General features: G+C 39.2%; 1 protein-coding gene across 3 annotated transcripts in view; it reads left to right on the forward strand.

Moving 5' to 3' along the window:
- The window catches only part of PTGFR (prostaglandin F receptor), a 39,584-nt gene that overhangs the window by 15,168 nt on the left and 5,941 nt on the right, over positions 1-18,475 (forward strand). The gene's annotated exons all lie outside the window — the stretch shown is intronic.

Genomic DNA, 18,475 nt, shown 5'->3' on the forward strand with positions numbered 1-18,475 from the left:
TTTATTGTGGCAAAACCCATGTGAAATAAAATGTACCATTTGGGTCATTTTGGCGATAGCGTACAATTCAGCGGTATTTCGTGTGTTTGTGGTGCTGGTACCAACACCATCTTCTCCTCTAGAACATTTTTAGCAGCTCAAAAAAAGAAACCCCATGGCTATTAGCAGTCACTTGATGAAATTCCTGGCGACCACTAATCTCCTATCTGGTTTTCTGGATTTGCCTCTACTGGGCATTTCATAGAGATGGAATCTTACAATAGTTGGCTTTTCCTATCTGTATCCTTCACTTGGGGTAATATTTTCAAAGTCCACCCATGTTGTAGCGTGTATCACATCATTCCTTCCCATAGCTGAATAATATTCCTTTGTGTGGGTACACCACGTTTTGTTTATGTGTTCATGGGTGCAAGTAATGTTTATCTGCATCTTTGTTGAATATTATTGAATTTCCTGGGCAATGTAGAAAACCCTATTTCCACACACACAAAATAAATAAATAAAACATATTAGCCGAGTATGGTGGTAGGCATCTGTAGTCCCAGCTACTCAGGAGGCTAAGGGAGGGGGGTCATTTGAGCCCAGGGGTTCCAGGTTGCAGTGACCTGTGATCATGCCTTTGTACTCTAGCCTGGGTGACAGAGTGAGACAGTCTCTAAAAAAGAAAAAGAAAATTATCTTTAGCTAGGCTGCATGGAGTCTATCCCACACAAGCAAGGTTCAAGGCTCAGCCCAAGGTTCGATCATAGTCCCATAACATTGGGGTTTCCTTCTCTGACTCCCTGGTTTTCAGGAGAACTCTGTCCTTTGGTTATCCAGACTAGAAAGACTGTGGTTTCAGTATCAGAGTTTTTGCTACTCTGACTGGCACAGACTGGGGTGCGCTCTCAGACTGCAGACTCTAAAACAGGCCCTCATCCCTCTCCAGGCATCGACCTGCCTCTGGAATGGGCACGCTTTGGGCTGCTCTCCTGAGTCTTCGGGTAATATTTCTGTTTGGTTTCTAGTCCAGAGTTTAGAGCTGTGACTTGAGTGAAGGTTGGTTCTATGGGGGCACTGAACTTGGATTTTAGATTTGGATTGTTATTTTGTCTTAATTCATCTCTCCACTTTTTAAAATTGTTTTATACATGTTCAGAAGTTCTCCAAGCACATATGGCCGTTGGCCGTTTTGCTGATCACTGCATTTGCAAAGCCTAGTGCAGGACCTGTCACAGAGTTTTCAAAAAAAAAAATTTTAAATGTAATAATTTTCACAACCATGCTATAAATAACTTAAAATGATGTAGCATTTGACTGTCATTTATTTTATTGGCATTGTTATGCCTATCATTTCTTTTTGATCGTATCATCTCATTTCAATTTTTTTATTAAATCATAAACACATCGATCATGTATACATTAAGGCGTTTATGGGGTACAATGTGCTGATTTCATATAGAACTAGGAATGCCTTACATCGCACTGGTTAATATATACCTCTCATTTCTAAAGTTTGTTATTTTGATTGATTTCTGTATCTGCTGAAGTATAAGTTTAAGACTTTTAAGGTGGAGACTAAGGAGAAGACTTGCCTTCAAAATTGTATGTTTGAAACTACACTTCTCTTGGGGGCTAGGCACAGTGGCTCAAACCTGTAATCTTAGCACTACGGGAGGCTGAGGCGGGTGGATGGCTTGAACTCTGGAGTTGGAGAGCAAGTGTGAGACCTGGCATCTATAAATAGCCTGTCATTGTGGTGTTGCCTGTAGGCCCAGCTACTCAGGAGGCTCAGGCAAGAGGATCATTTGAGCCCAAGAGTTTGAGGTTGGTGTGAATTATGATGCAATCAAGCATAGGTGTAAATATCATTATTCAAGAAGTACTTTTATTCGAGGAATAATAATAAAAATTACTAATACTGTGTAACATAAGTAATACCTATTTATATTTAAATAGAGCTCGTTAGTTTAGCACGTATTTTTATATATAGTCTTTTATTGAATTTTTATAATAACCATTTGATGCAGACCAAGCTTTACTAATGCCACAATTACACGAACATTGAGAAGGTCATGACTTGACTAAGGTCTCTGAGATTGAAGATTGAAGGGTAAGGAGTTGGGACCAGATTGACTCTTAACCTCTTCATCCATTATTTTCTTCTCTTGTCTTTCCTTTTATCTGCTTTCTATTTAATGACCATTACAAGCAGTCTGGGAGGCTGTGGCGGGTGGATCACCTGAGCTCAGGAGTTTGAGACCAGCCTGAGCAAGAGTGAGATCCTGTCTCTAAAAATAGTCCCTTAGTCCCAGCTTCTTGGGAGGCTGAGGCAAGAGAATCGCTTAAGAGTTTCAAGTTGCTGTGAACTAAGACACCACAGCACTCTAACCAGGGTGACAGAGTAAGACTCTGTCTTAAAAAAAAAGAAATACACAGGAGGCACCTGTGACTCAAAGGAGTAGGGCGCTGGCCCCATATGCCGGAGGTGGTGAACCCGGCCCCAGCCAAAAAAAAAAAAAAAAATACACTTCTCTTGGTCAAAATTTTTCTGGCTATTGAATTTTGCATCAAAATTATTTTCCCTTGAAAACTTTGTCAACCTTACTATACTTTGCCTTCTTCATTAGTTCTATAAAGAATGTCCCAAAACTATCATTGTTTTCCTTCCTACATGGTTACTTATAGGATTATCCTTGGAATTTATTTTAGTGTGGGAATTCTTTTATTATTTTTTGGTTGTACTCAGGGGATGCTTTTAACCTAATTTGTTTCTTAACTTTGGGGAATTTTTTTTCTGTTTCTACTCTTTCTACTTTTTTCTCCCCTTAGAAAATACTTATTACAAGTATATCAGAATTGCTTCATTTACTATTTGTATATTTATCTATTCAGGTATTCTTTTCTGCAAAAAGGTCTATAAAAATTGCCTCAACAAGTTGGAAATCCTAGTACAAAAACTCACTTTCTTTGTGTTTTGAAATTTTGTAATTGTGTCTTTCCTCCGGTGTGTGCCTGGGAACATCACGGTTTTGCTGTGTAGTTTCTTTCTCTGAGGGTCCGTGTAGTCCACAGCTACTGGGGCACTGCCCTCCGTCTGAACCTCATGGCCCTCAGGAATGGAAGGCAGCCATGCCACCTTTCCTGTACCAGGCACAGCCAGAGAATAAATGTCATGGTTCCTTTCTTTAGAACTTCAGAGAACTTCATGTGGCTCAGAGTCTCCCCTGTCATCTATCTCTGACACACCCTCAACTTTTTGCCATGCCTTTGACAATGTTGCTACGTATATGTGTTGCTTCTAACTTGACATTCTAATGGGAATTTGGACAGGAAGGAAGCAAAATATGAAGTTCAAATCATCTTATTAAACCAAAGGGGGCCATTGCTACTGTCAAACTTACATTTCTTATAGTATTCTGTGTGAATCTGAAGGCTGCCCTGAAAATGAAAAATTAGCTTAGTATGTATATTTTTATCATTCAGTCGTTTTGTTCACAGGATACTAATATGAATGGTATAATCAATTCTTTTTACTGAGTTGATTTTCAAAATTGGTCTGGTGAGATGTGTGTTCTCTGGGTATAGAGTAAGAAACTTGCTGTGTCATTCTTATGAATGCAACACAGAATCATCATATCGTTTAAACAGAACAAGTTGAAATTTTTCTTTCCTTCTTTCTCATCCCCTCCATACCTCTTTGTTGGTACTCCAGAATTCTGACATTCATTCTGACATTAAAAAATGTAATGTGGGGAGTAACTTTCCTACTTCCATTGTCCTGTCTGTATTCTGGTAGTTGTTTTGGTTCTGCTAATTTAGGTAGCGTGAAGTTGCATTCCAGGGAGTCGTGGAAGGAAGATTGTGGCTAAAGTACCCTTTTTAAAGGTATATCTGGGGCGGCGCCTGTGGGTCAAAGGAGTAGGGTGCCAGCCCCATATGCCAGAGGTGGTGGGTTCAAACCCAGCCCCAGCCAAAAACTGCCAAAAAAAAAAGTATATCTGCCCAATCTTAGAGTTTGTAATCGCCTATCCCTCATCTAGGGCTGTTTAGTTTTGGTAATTGCTCAAGACCTGTGCATTAGGAGGAAACTTAAGATAATATTCTTCCAACCTAACATATCCTCTGGATCTGCCTAAATTATAAATGCATCTATGGGGGAAAGCTGGACTAAGTTGCATATAGAAAGAACAATATGAATGCCTTCTTATTCCTCATTTCCTAGTACAAAAACTTATTTTCAAATTGCTATAAAAAAGAAGTGATGGATGTATTCTATCATTATACTCATATTCATTCCAGTGAACAGAGAATTAGTTTCTGATACATTTTTAGTTTTTATGTTCTTCTATAATGATATATAGTATATCATATACTATTATATATATAGTAATGCAGAAGACAGCAATCTGTGTAGGAGTGACTTTCATCGTGTGCTATTAACTTTCTCCTAATAGCCCTCCTTAGGTTGTCCTCATAAGAAAAATGGTCACAATAGAAAAATCAGTCTGCTTATTTAAATAGTTTTAGATTAGCATGAGTTTCCACCTGGTCTATTTTGCAAGCCATTCCGTGTTGGGCTGTAAAGATGAATGAATGACCGTTTCACCTGTAGCAACACCTTTGTCCCCAAGGCCCCTGTGGAGTGTGAATTGACATTGAAATGTAACCGCAGCATTGGTTCAACCTTTCTCTCAGACTTCTGGGTTTGTTTTATGTGGTTACCAAAATCTCAAATTCAAACCAACCCAACTCACCCAGAGATTATTTATTTACTAAACGGTATAAAGAGACAAGCAGCAAGCAGCTACAAATGCCCATTGCAGTGATGCGTCTGATGTCCTGTGCACTCAGGCAGGGAGCAGAGTGAACGCTGAGCAAGTTCTCTGCTCCTTCTTGCCCCCACAACCCCCCAAGCACTTGCAAAATATTACAGCTTGAAGGATGAAATTCTCTCTTTTGAAATTAGCCTTATTTTTGAGTCCACTGAAGGTTACTGTAATCTGTGGGGAACAGGAGGCTTCTTTTAAGGTCGGTAGGAAAAGAAACTCAGCCGTAGGCCCCTCCCTTCTTAGTGACAGACCAAAGAAGGGAGGGGGACTACCATGTTATCATGACGGTAAGAAAGTTTAATACAGTTTATTAAATATTGCTGTTGTAAGTAAAACCAGAATGCTCACATGTAATTGCTCGTTAAGTAACTAAACATTTTTCCCTCCCAAAGTAGAAAATCCAAAGTTTCTTAAATAAAATGCCCAAGTTACATGGTTTGATATAAACTGTAGACACATATATACATGGCTAGTTTTTAAAAATCATCTCTCTAGGGAGAACATGTTACTATAGCACATTACACTGATTCAAATCCGAATTTCTTTTTATTAAAGTAATTGCAGTACTGAAATTCTTGACTTGTCTTTACTTACTTTTGTAATAGTCTCCATGAAACGAACTCTGATCATTTTATCTTGCATTTATCTCTCTTTCTATGGACAAAATATCTTAATAATTCTATATAATCCTAGAATTTGTAATGTTTGTTTAGCAACTTTTTCATCTCTCGAGAGGATAGGGAGCTCCTTAGTGAAAAAGCGAGTGTCACAAGTTTCTGCTCTGTTCCCTGCGGTGCCTGGCATACTGCTTGGAAAGGTTCAAGGAAAATACAGCTCATCCTTTAGAATCCTTTCATCACAAGTGCAATTAGTGAATAAAAGAGACAAGCAGCAACCAGCTTATAGCTGTGGTCATTAGATCCATATGAATGTTACATAAGGATTTTATTTTTAAAATGTTATTTTTTGAAAAAGAAGGAGTGATGCTTTTTTAACACATAAGTATAATTACATTTAAAGTTCTTATTTAGAGATTTTTTTAAAAAAAATAATGTAAGAATTAAGGAATCAATTTAAAAAATACTTGCATGGTTCCTCCCACACAAGGCTCTAAGTGCTTCACCGATGTTAGCCATTGCATCTTTATTCCGTTTTCCATTGTGTAACTCCTCGGAAAACATTTGAAATGACATGAGCATGTATGTTCAGAGAGTTTAACTGACGTGTAAATCTTGGAACACTGGATAAACACTTGTGTTTAGTACCAGGGACAGCACATCATTAACCATACATTATGTCTGAAATTTTACTTAAAAGATGTTCAGATTTAATTCTAAATTCATAGGGAAGAACATACTTACAAGAAGAAAAATCAAATATACTCAGTTGGTCGTGATTTATGGAGAAAGATATTACATGAGTAAAAGAAAGATTTTTTGGCACTCAGGTGCTATGCTGACACAGGCCTGATTAAGAGTAATCTTAGAGCAAATTTCCTAGAAAGGATGCCTTCAATCATCATTTAAAAAATTAATTTTCAATTTTCTTCTCCCTCCCAAGGCCTTGACAGTATCCTGAATCTCCTGCCTTCCCCTGTCACCAACCTCAATGACTCCTAATTTATCTGGGTCATTTTAAAACTTCTAAATGACGCTCGTAGTCCCAGCTGCTTGGGAGGCTGAGGCAGGAGAATCGCGAAGCCCAAGAGCTGGAGGTTGCTGTGAATCCTGTGATGGCATGGCACTCTACTGAGGGTGGTAAAGGGAGACTCTGTCTCTATAAAATAAAAAAAAAATGACAGCTGTTAGTTGGCATTGAATGTTAAAAATAACCTAGATTTTGTACAGATTTTGTTTTACCCTTTGTGAAGTGTTTTTTTCTCTTCTGTCATAAAAAGCCTCGTACTGGGGAGAGAAGTCATTGCTAAGAGTTGGGAGGGGACCAGTCAGGCTTTGAGGAAAGCCAGAGGGTGAAGAGCCACTTTCAGAATTTTGATTACAAGGAAGCAAACTTTTATCCTGAAGATTTCATTCCTCCCTGAACAGCCAGTTTATCCCAAGCACCTTGCACAATCTGGTGGTTTTGTTGTCTGGACTCTGCCATTTGTGGTCCTATTCAGCGTAATAACTGCTGGTGGATACTATAGTTCTTGATTTGTAAAGAGTCAAATATCAGTGCTTAGAAAAAAATTCACCACAAAAATCAATTAAAACAGATCCACAAACATAAATGTGTTTAGAAATACTCATTTGATTATTCAGTACTTCTCTGCACTTTCCTTGTGTCAGATATGGCTCCAGGTGCCAGATCTAAGGTCCTGGACAAGTCAGGCAATGTCCCTTTTCTTCTGAAGGTGAAGGCTGCAGGGGCATGGGGTGATGTGGAGAAGGAGATATAGTAAGTAAACAAGTCAATTAACAGGATGATTTCAAAGAGTGGTAAGTCCTGTGACTGGGTGTGTACTAGGGCTGTTTTAGACTGAATGGTCAAGGACGTCCTCATGATAATGGCCCTGGGTAACAGGAAGGAGCCAGCCACCAGAAGATACTGGGGCAGTGTGGCTGGGCAGAGGGGAAACCAATGGTGGGTATGACCTTCCTATAAAGAGAGACACAGGAAACGTTGTTAACAGGAGCAAGGGGAGCACAGGGGAAGGTAGCAGGATTTGAATATACAGAGGACCATAGGGTCTCATGGTCTCGTCTCTAGGACTTGGTAAGCCATGGTGAATTTGGATTAAAATTTGCTTGGAGGGTGTTGGAGGGTTTCTTAACAAGGGAAAGAAAAGGTATAATGCATGATTTTAAAAAAATCACTTTGCCTGCTAGGTAAAGAAGGGATTATAATGAAGCATGATATAGCAGAAAGTTTTTTGCTGGACATTTCATCTGATGCATAATCAATAAGTAGGTTAATTTTCTGTAATTTATAATGAAAAGTAAAGCAAATAAGAGATCATTATTAAATAAAAATTAGCTTGTGAGTAACAAAGAAAATACTTGCAAAATAATTTTCCCTATGGCATAAGATATAATTATATTCTAAAACAAAAAAAATTTTGTTTCTTTTTTAAAATTTATTATTAAATCATAGCTGTGTACATTAATGCAATCATGGGGCACCATACACTGGTTTTATAGACCATTTGAAATATTTTCATCATATTGGTTAATGTAGCCTTCCTGGCATTTTCTTAGTTATTGTGTTGAGACATTTACACTCTACGTCCTGTAAGTTTCACAAGGTTACCCTTGTAAGATGCACTGTAGGTGTAATTCCACCAATCACCCTCCCTCCACCCATCCTCCCCCCACCCCTCCCCTCCCTCTCTCCCTTCTCCCTATTCTTAGGTTATAATTGGGTTATAGCTTTCACGTGAAAGCCATAAATTAGTTTCATAGTAGGGCTGAATACATTGGATACTTTTTCTTCCATTCTTGAGATACTTTACTAAGAAGAATATGCTCCAGCTCCATCCATGTAAACATGAAAGAGGTAAAGTCTCCATCTTTCTTTAAGGCTGCATAATATTCCATGGTGTACATATACCATGATTTATTAATCCATTCGTGGAAATGAAAACATAGTTATACCTTATCTAGTCTATTTGGCTAATAATCTCAGTCTACCCTCTCTGCTGATTTGCCAAAGAGCATTTTGCAATCACTGCATTCCTTTGGTTGAGTCTACCTGCATTTTTCTTTCACTTGAGATGAAGTTATTGGGCTATGTTTATTACTCTTATTATTAATTCTTTTGGTTTTGGTTTTGCATAGATTTATACACAAAAAAACCTTAGTTGACTCTGTTTTAGTTGCAAATGGCTTCTTGACCTGAGAGAAAAGAGCTTTGAAGTTCCCTAATAGTTATTTTAATATAAAAGAGGAACATGTAGCTATTACTGCTTTTATTATTATCATATGAAAGTTACACATGTATATCAATTTATAGGAGAACATACGCTACATTTTGAATGGACCATGGGCTAGGAGTTTAGACATCCCTTGTTTGTGGTTTAGTTAGCATTAGCTTCTACAATAAAAAAAAAAACAAAACATTTTTTCATCCTCCCACTGTTTAAACTGTGTGAAACATGAACAGAGCATATCATTTCATTTTGCAAAGTTTTTCTACAGGTCTTAAAATATTAAAAAAATTGAGTACTCTTCAGAGATTAATCTTTGAGAAAAAGAGAGATGACTCTATTGTAAATAGCCTCAAAAATTCTGATTTAAGGAGAATTGAATCAAGGTGCTTTGTTCTCTAGCTCTGTTCCTAAGAAGAAAGGATTGACATTTATTCCCAGTTCTGGGTCTCCCACATGGGTTCTGTATTCACCTACAGTATTTATCATGCCAAGGAATCCTGATTCATGTTACCTGTGTCAGGGAGCATCCTCATCCCTGGGGACTCCACAACATTTGTCTATACTGCAACCATCTGCAGGAGAGGAAAGCATTGATCTCCTTAGTCTGTATTTGAGCCTCTTCGTATAAGTAGATGAATTTATAGAGCCTATTCCAGCATGCAGAAATTTCTAACTACCTGAGTGTGTTGAACACAGTAGCCATGTGTCCTTTGGCAAATTATGAAAAATCTTTGTGAGCTTCACTTTTTTTTTTTTCCATTTTTTTTTTTTTTATTGTTGGGGATTCATTGAGGGTACAATAAGCCAGGTTACACTGATTGCATTTGTTAGGTAAAGTCCCTCTGTAAAATACAGACAGTCCTACTGACTCTATCACTGATTTAATCAGTAATGTGAGTTTTCACATGATCTGGCAAGCATCTGGTAAAAGACGTTGCGTGATCATTATTATTACTGTTATCACTGTGATTCCATTTGGTACTCCAGGAAAACTCAGTGGTAATAAAAGAAAAAATTCATCGAGTGCTTACACATGTGCTACACGGGTATATAAATGTGATTAAAATGGGATTCTAACTCTAGAGGAATTTGTAGTTTGTTTGGGGAGGGCATGAACAGTACCAGCTCTGTTGCAAAGAGCCCTGTGAACGAAAGAGTGCCCACGCCTTCCGAGGGACGCTTTACTGGCGAGAGACACTTCATCTGTGTTTAATCTATGTAATGATCAAAGGGAAGACTTTATGACAAATGACTAAGGGAAGAAAGTTCTTGACCCAAACCATGCTGGGTTCAGAGGTGCTGTAGTCTCTGGTGGTCTCTGGGTGTAGCGGAGCAGGTTCTTACCTGCCAGTTATGAGACTAGAGTTGCTTTTACAAATGCGTTTCTTGTCTTTTGATTTAATTGTTGATTTATAAACTTTCTTTTTTTGTCTCTCCTTCCTTGAACGACCTCATCTTTTCCTCATACTGATTTCTTTTCCATAAACTTGTAATAAATGCCATTTTAGGCTTATACCACCTCCTTTCTCCTTGTGATGTGCTTTCCAATCTGAGTGTGTTTAATAAGGTCAATTCTTCTCTAAGATGCAAACCAGATGCCATGACTATCAGGATTTTGGACTTCTGTAGCTCAGGATTAGTGGGTTTTTTTTTTTTTTTAATTACTATTAGTGTATATGACCTTAGAAAACCACCTTGGCTTAAACAAAAGTTCACATACATCCTCCAACTGCTTCTGAATGACATGAAAGTGCAGCCCAACTCCCAATTCCAACATGGCAGATGAATCTCACGATGCATGAACTGAAGCAGCCCCGGGCTTTCGGATGCCGCCTCTAGCCTCACTAACCTTTGTGAGACTGCCATGATCAAAGGTGTACTCCGTGCCAGGGACCTGTAAAGCAATTCTGACACTAACTATTTGGAGTTAGTTCATATTTCACAGATGAAAGCCGCAGTCCTTCCCAAGACCTCCCTAACTTTAAGTATCAGCTACAAGTTTGGGAATTCTCAAAATACACTTCTAAAAATTGGCTACAAATTCAAGGGTTGCCACTACTTCCTCAGGTTTAATAATTTGCTAGAGTGACTTGCAGAACTCAGAAAAGCATTATACTTACATTTACAATTTTATTACAGAGAATGTAAAATAAGACCAGCCCAAAGAAGAGACTCATATGATGAGGTCTGGGAAGATTCCAGACACTAACCTTCCATGCCCTTAGCATGTTTTCTCGTTCCATTACATCAATGTATCACCAACCAGGGAAGCACACGTGAGCCTTAGGTTTCCAGAGTCTTTAACTGGGTTTCATCATATAGGCCTAATTGATGGATCATTGACCATGCCGTTGAATTCACTCTGTAGGACAAGCTGATAGCGTGCAGTTCAGTGCTCCAATTATAGGGTTGGTCTTTCAAGCATGGCCAATTCCCATCTTTCAATTATCTCAAGTATGCCCTCAGTCACTTTATTAGTATAAACTCAGGTATGGTTCAAGTTGTCCATCACGAACAATAAAGACACTCCTGTCACATAGGAAATTCTGAAGGCTTAGAGGTTCCCTCTCAGGAACTTTGCGACTAGGGAGAGTAACAGGAATGAGGAGCTTTTGTGGCAAAGTTTTGGGCCAATAGTGAATCAAGAAGACAGCTCAGAGTAGGCTACAGTCACTCATTACAAGGGATGGAACACCCCTGTGCTCATGGCAGAACTAACTGTGACTTATCCGTAAACTATGGAGGACTCCACCTGTTTCATAGAAGGCAGGTCTGCCTGGGCCTTCATATGATACGTGATATATAAAAGACAGATGGTCAGCATGGCTGAAGTTTTCTTCCTAGTATGCCACTTTAACAAATTCTCAAGGTTTTTCCTTATATTTTACCACAAGCCATAGACTTCAGCCATAAGGGCAGCAAGTATAATTCAAGCTACCAACTATGAATTTTTAGGTAAGATAAAATGATTCAAAATGATTAGCATTCTTTTTTTTTTTAGAAAGAACATGAGCTTAACCTAAATATTTGCTTGTATTTAAAAATTGGATGTTTGGGAATCCACATTTTATGAAGACAGCAAGTTTGCATGCTGTAGTAAAATTGTTTGATTGTTAGCCAATGATTGATGGACTTCTAATTGGAAATTAAACTAACAAAAGAATTTACTATGAATTTTTGATGACCAGTATTATGCAAATATACCAGCAAATGATAGCCTTTCTGTGGTCTTAGGGAAGAGGCAATTAATGGAACACAACAATGTCATTGGATCTCCCCAAACATGCCATGACATGTGTTTCTGAAACAGGTGAAGAATGGAGAATACATAGAAAATGTTGAGAGAAAATCATGTGGGATGTAGTGGTGCTAGATTTGAGGAGAAAAGGAATTTGGAACTGAACAACTAAGAAAGATGCATTTCCATTTGCTTAGATATGCTGAAGAAAAATTAAAAATGTAATTCCAAAGACATAGGTTCAGAAATTTACAAGTAAAACACCCCAAATTGTTGTAGTTTTAGGACTAAACAACCCGATTGACTCAGTACCACCATGAAACTGAATTATTTTTAATGAAATCAACTAGGTGATCACCCAGGGCAGAGCTTTTCCTGATCAGAAGCACATGTTGATTTCGTTGTTGAGTGTACTCAGTAGGCTTTGGAGTTAAGTAGATGCCGCTTATTAATTCTGGCCCAGCTCCTCCCTATGTGTTTCCAGCTGTGTGCTCTGAGTGTCTCCATTTGTTTGTCTTCAAGGAACTTTGCATTTTATCTGTAGTTTGAGGTTGGTAAATTTCTGTAAAATTTATGGGTATCTTTTATTTTTTAAGGGATACTTGTTTCACTAAAAAATTTTCCCTAAATAATAAGTTAGTATACTACGACTTTGAAAATGCTTTGGGAAATCTTTCCAAACTACTGTAATAATAAGCCAGTGGTTCTAGTTGGAAATCTCTCTCTGGAAAAATATAGGTGATTTACTGAAACACCTTACTAGTAAAATCTGATTTTTCTATTAAAAATCATGTTGCTAGGAGTCAAATAAAGTAGTCTTTTGTTCCTGAAATTGTGTACCTTCAATATTACAATTAATTTCCAGGTAGTTCTTTTCTCATTTTCTCATAGATGACAGGCTAATGATTATTTATGATGGTTTAGATAAACCTTTCTTGATTGGGATAAAAATATCTTTTCCATCTATCATGGCCAATATTTGGAGTGTAACTTTTCTTAGCCTAACCGTGGATTTGAGTCAGAACTGGAAAGACCCAGAGTTTACAATGGGTCCCCGTGGGGCTGGAGGTGTCCCACACTGACAGGCATATTCAATGTCAGTATCAGTAGGCGGGCCAAAGCGTCTTTAACATGAAATCAAAGTAATCGATGAGCCAGTGACTTTGATTTAACAGGGCTGACTCTGTAACCTACTAGGCAGAAGATGCCGGGATGGCGAAAGTCATTTTACAAACTAAAATGCCTCAAATTCTTTTTGTCACAAGGCACAGCACATACATGCACATATTTTCATGCATGTGTTTTCTTCTTCTATAACTTTGAACTTTTTGTCTACTAATTTTTAAAATGTCTGTCATTGCCAAAGAGCAGAAATGATGGAATAAGGGTAACAGTTAGTTGAATATGTCAATTTAGCTTAAAAACTAGTAAATAACAGGTCTAAAATGACATCTGAAGACCAGGGTAAAGGATGAGAGAAAAGAGACTCATAAAATGAACATCACACCACTCATTATGGGGTAGATAGGAAAAAGGAAGCAAAAGAAAAAGTACTGAGCATTGTCTTATTTTGTGTATCATTTTATGCTTCTTGAAAACTATCTTTCCATTCTGGGACAGATAGCGCTCCTCTGCCCTTTCCCTATTTCATCTTCTGTGATTTGGCTTTCTTATTGGCAATGTCTGAAAAATGGCAACTACCCTGGGGTTTTCTGAGGATGAAACGAGTTGAAATGGATAGGGTGCCAACCTGGATTTCCCCTTCCCTTTTCCCATTTCCTGAAGATAGACTGGGGTACAGTGTGTCTTTACCATCTCCACTGTGTTCAAGCTTTCACCGTGGGGCTGGAGGTGTCCCACACTGACAGGCATATTCAATGTCAGTATCAGTAGGCGGGCCAAAGCGTCTTTAACATGAAATCAAAGTAATCGATGAGCCAGTGACTTTGATTTAACAGGGCTGACTCTGTAACCTACTAGGCAGAAGATGCCGGGAAGGCGAAAGTCCTTTAACTAAGTCCCCCCCGGCAGAGACATCTATGTTGTAGCACCTCGAATGTCCCCTATCCCAAGCTCCCAAACACGTCTGATCTGGCCCAGGTGGGTGTCTCTGCCTCTGAGTCTCTTCTCCCCATCTGCTCTGGGGATCTCCAATGAGGACAGCAAAGGCTTCTGGGGAGATATCTGGTATATCACCTTGAAAGAGTTAGAAAAATTAAAACACAGTTTAACTTCACCAGGTTCTTTAATCATAAGAGGCACTTTGGGGCCGACTAGAGATTTAAGGTCTCAAAGAGTCTGAGGTATTCCTTGAAACAAAAGTTCACATAAGCCTTCTTTTTCTTTTTCTTTTGTTTCTCACCGTCCATCCTTGGCTCTTTAGACCTGGGGTCCGTCTGGCCTGCTTCCTGCCTAATCCTCCTACTTTTTGTCTTTGCCACTTCCACTGTTAGTCTCTTCCCAATTATCCAGTACGAAGCGGAGGAGGAGGACGTGAGAAAGTTAAGGACGTGGCTTCTACCTTGAAGACACTCACTTGCAGTAAGAGGGACTGTCACACCTCTCCTGACACGACCTCGTTGTGATGTGTTCTACAGGTGACACCGATGCTATGTCTGTTACTGCTGAAGCAGCGGTGCTGAGCAGGGCAAGAGAGTAGAATGAACGATTCCTGAGCTAAGGGAGATCTGGAGGGCGTCCTGGGTGGGGGGAGGGCGTAGGAAGGCAGGCAGGATTTAGACAGGCCATTCCTAGTGAGGGAAGGACAGGGAAAATGACATGTTTTTGGCATTTACGTAGTATTTGATAACTAGAATAAGCCAGTCAAAATAAGAAAAATAAATACATATGTAGGATCTGGAAAACCAATTAGAAGCCTGTGATATAATTCTGGTTTTTAAGTGATGTGGTGCTCAAGAAGAGAGGGCAGTGGAAGCAGGGCACAGACTGGAGAGGCTTCAGGAAAGTGGACCAGCAGCGTGTGTGGGGCTGGCTCAGGCTTGATGTCCAGGGCTCCAGATTGGATATTTATAGCCTCAAGCTAAGTCCATGCAGATATGTGGCTGTAACTCTGCATATTCATGTATAAAAATGATATAATCCATACATCAAAATATTTGAATAATTTGAAAAATAAGCAGGGGAAAGTGAAGGTCTGTTTACTCTATGTATTCCCAAGGAGTGAAATTAGTAGGCTGATTTCCTGGAATGGCCTGTGAGCTAGGATCATTTCCCAAGGGAATGTGCAAAGGAAAAGCCACTAATAGGGTCCCGGGGACACAGATGGGAGCAGTTTGTCCAAATCACAGGAATGTCATTCCCCTGAGCTTTGTGTTCATTGGGCCATGGGTAGAGTGTTAATGTCATTTCTTACCAGTGTGTTTTTTTAAAGTAAAAATGAAAAACTGGAGTATAAGAGGGAGATACCCAGAGGTTTGCAAATCACGTTGTGTGAAGAGCAGTTGAAGGAATGGACAAATACAAAAGACTAGTATTTTTAAAACGTGAGAGGCTGGCATTTAATCAGAGGACTCATCCCACGATTCTCTGGAGAACAAAACTAGGAGATGTCAGATAAATTTTAACCCCTGATAAAAGAGCTCACTAGGTCAAACAGAACAAATTCCCTCGGGAGTAGTGCCGAGTTTTCACAGCGGATACCAAATGACATCTATAAGGAGGTTCTTCTTTGTGAAGAAGACTAGGTGACATAAAGCCACCGCGTGTCTTGTAAGATCTGTGATTTTACCTTCTTATGGGGAGTTATGGAGCCTCTGCTCTGTATGCATAATAAATGAGGCACGTTTTGTTTTTCTCTGTTCTCAGAACCCCTTCAATCATGCTTCTGCTTTTACACACAGGAACTTGGGGCATGGTGGTGGTGATTACATGGGCACATAATCAGTTAGTGGAGATCTAGCTTTGGGCAGGGAAATTTGGACTAAGTTTCCAGGACCCCTCTGACCTGGAGATGCATAAACCTTGCTTGGTGATTCTTGCCTTATCATCCTGTGCCTGTCTCCAGGGCAAGGGGAATATAGCTGTATTAATCTGATAGGAACAAGAAAAGAGCTTCTTCAGGCATTTTTACAACAGGGCCGAGCTTTAGTTCTGTACTGCTGTCTCCTTCCGTCCCTCCCACTGCCTCAGTGGGTAGAGATAGTGGCTAGAGCTGAGGGGGGCCTGGACCAGGAAAGGCCAGTCTCTTGACATCGCTGCGGACTCCAAGCTCTCCTTCCAGGAGCCTGGTTGCTGTGAGGTCTCTGTTCCTCTAGGCCAGGGCCTCTCTAAGTGTCTCCCACTCTGCAGAAAGCTTTCTTTACTCTCCTGGGCAATCGTGGTGAGATTATTCAGCAAACAAACTACAGGACCCCTGGGAAGTCAAATGTAGTAATTAAAAGTTCGGGCCATGGACAGTATTCAATAAATAGAAAACAATTGCAGCATTATAATTCTCTCTTCACCCATGTAGGTATGGGAAAAGTTCATAGCTAAAAACATATCTCCTGTCAGAGCCTGTACATTCTATTTTAAAAAGTTTTTTTAAAAGCATATTATTCTGGAGTTGCACAGAATACATTCTTTTTCATGAAGTTTCTTGTAATTATTGCATATTTAAAATATTCTCTTTCAAAAATAAAATCTATAGACTTAAATCACTGCATATACATTTAATTCTAAAAGTAACCTGTTACATGAGATGAATTTAGCATAAGTATAGTATGACTTTTCCCAAATTGGCATTGAAGTTAAATTGAAATGAAATCTATCATTTGCAAATACTCATAGGTGCTGTGACGTTTCAAAATTAATCATTTATACATAGTTTTTTAGATGCTAGTATCCCAACTAACACCTAAATTAAACTTCTCTGAACATGGAGACCTCATGGAGTAATCTGTTGGCAAAGCCTCCAGATGAATCTTTTTCATTACACAGTAAGGCATGATTGCAATTACTTAATCACAATTAGCCTTCCATCTCTGTGGTTATTCAAGTGCTAAACTTATAGATTAGTTTTTGTATGGTAATGTTATAAGGGGTGATAACTTGTAAGTCAATGACTTGTATGGCTGTGTACATATTCATTCCCCAAAGAACCTGTCCCTAAACTAGTCTTTCATCATGACAGAGAGTGGACGATCTACTCCTTGGAGTGAGATGAATTACATGTGAAATATCTGAAAATATCTGCTTCCATAACGTGTGTGAGCCATGTGTAATTTCATAGATTTTATTCATATGAAAATAAATGTTGATAAAATAGAATTTGGACTTTTCCCCAGAAAGGATTTCGATGATATATTCACTTAAATTTTTTTTAAAGGAGTACCAAGGAGAAATTCAAACTATGGCAGAATTATCGTACATTCAAAACGAGTCAAGTCTGAATATCTGAAGTTTTGATGCACTAGAAAGACCGCACAATTCCATCTGTGATCATGTGGTAGTCAACAGACACGCCTTTGGCACCTTTTACTTGTCATTATTATACAGCAGACACTCAAAAACTATTACTGCTATATTGATTTATTTTTATGAATACGCCTAGGAAGAGAAGCATAATCCTTGAATTCACCATTGCTTTTAATTGCAAATGGCCCCTGGAGTCCCAGTTAAGGCCAACAGATTCATAAACATAGGGCAGGGGATGATGGACTAACTTCCAGAATAAAACTTTAGGAAACATGGGCTATGTTATCATGAGTAAAGTATCCTGGCAGGTTCATGAATTTTGTTGACCTTCACAATTCATATTATCTAATTGTTCGTGGTGGCCCAAAGGAGTGGACATTTTATTGTATTACCTACTCCTTTTGCTCTCTGCAACCTGGCAATGAACGTAGTTTCTCTTTTCTATATGCTGCTTTCACTCATTATTTCCCTCTTATCTTGGTGTTTAGCGTCTTAGAGGTGTCGGGTGAATTAATTAATTTTTCCATAGGATATTCAAATACTTGGTCCTCTCCATGTCGCGCTTAGAATTCTGCTCATTAACAACGATGAACAACTGTAATGTGCCAAGGTCCCAAGGAAGATATTTTAGAGAACAACACACAGTTCTGAAAATTGATCACCTGAGGGAAGGTAACAAACTCGTCAACACACGGAGGTGGTCAACATAAAGAATGAGGGCTACTGAGCGGATATATGTGAGCACAGGCGGTGCATGTGCGGTCTATGAAAATGAGGTCAACTTAAGGAGGTGGTCAGTGTAGAGAGGTGGTCAGCTGTGGAGGTTCCACGGTATATTCCCTGAGGTCTGGGTTCTAGGTAACTCTTAGGGACTGATTCAAAGGCTGTGTGTGATGAGAATCTGTACACAGCTACCTGGAAAGCCACTTTGCATGGGCCTTATCAGAGGAAACCACTCTCAAGGCTCGGGAGGTGACTATCGCCTGAGTCCGGGGAGAATGGCTTCTGTGGATCTGCCTTGCAGACATTCTCGTGCCGACCCAGCTCCTGTAAGTCTCTGGCCAGTCTGACGAGGGATTCAGTTTTCCTAGTAATTCTCTGAGACTTCCTGTGAGGCCTCATTCATATCCACGTACATGCACA

The sequence above is a fragment of the Nycticebus coucang genome, chromosome 5 (genome assembly GCF_027406575.1).
Source record: "Nycticebus coucang isolate mNycCou1 chromosome 5, mNycCou1.pri, whole genome shotgun sequence".
NCBI lineage: Eukaryota > Metazoa > Chordata > Mammalia > Primates > Lorisidae > Nycticebus > Nycticebus coucang.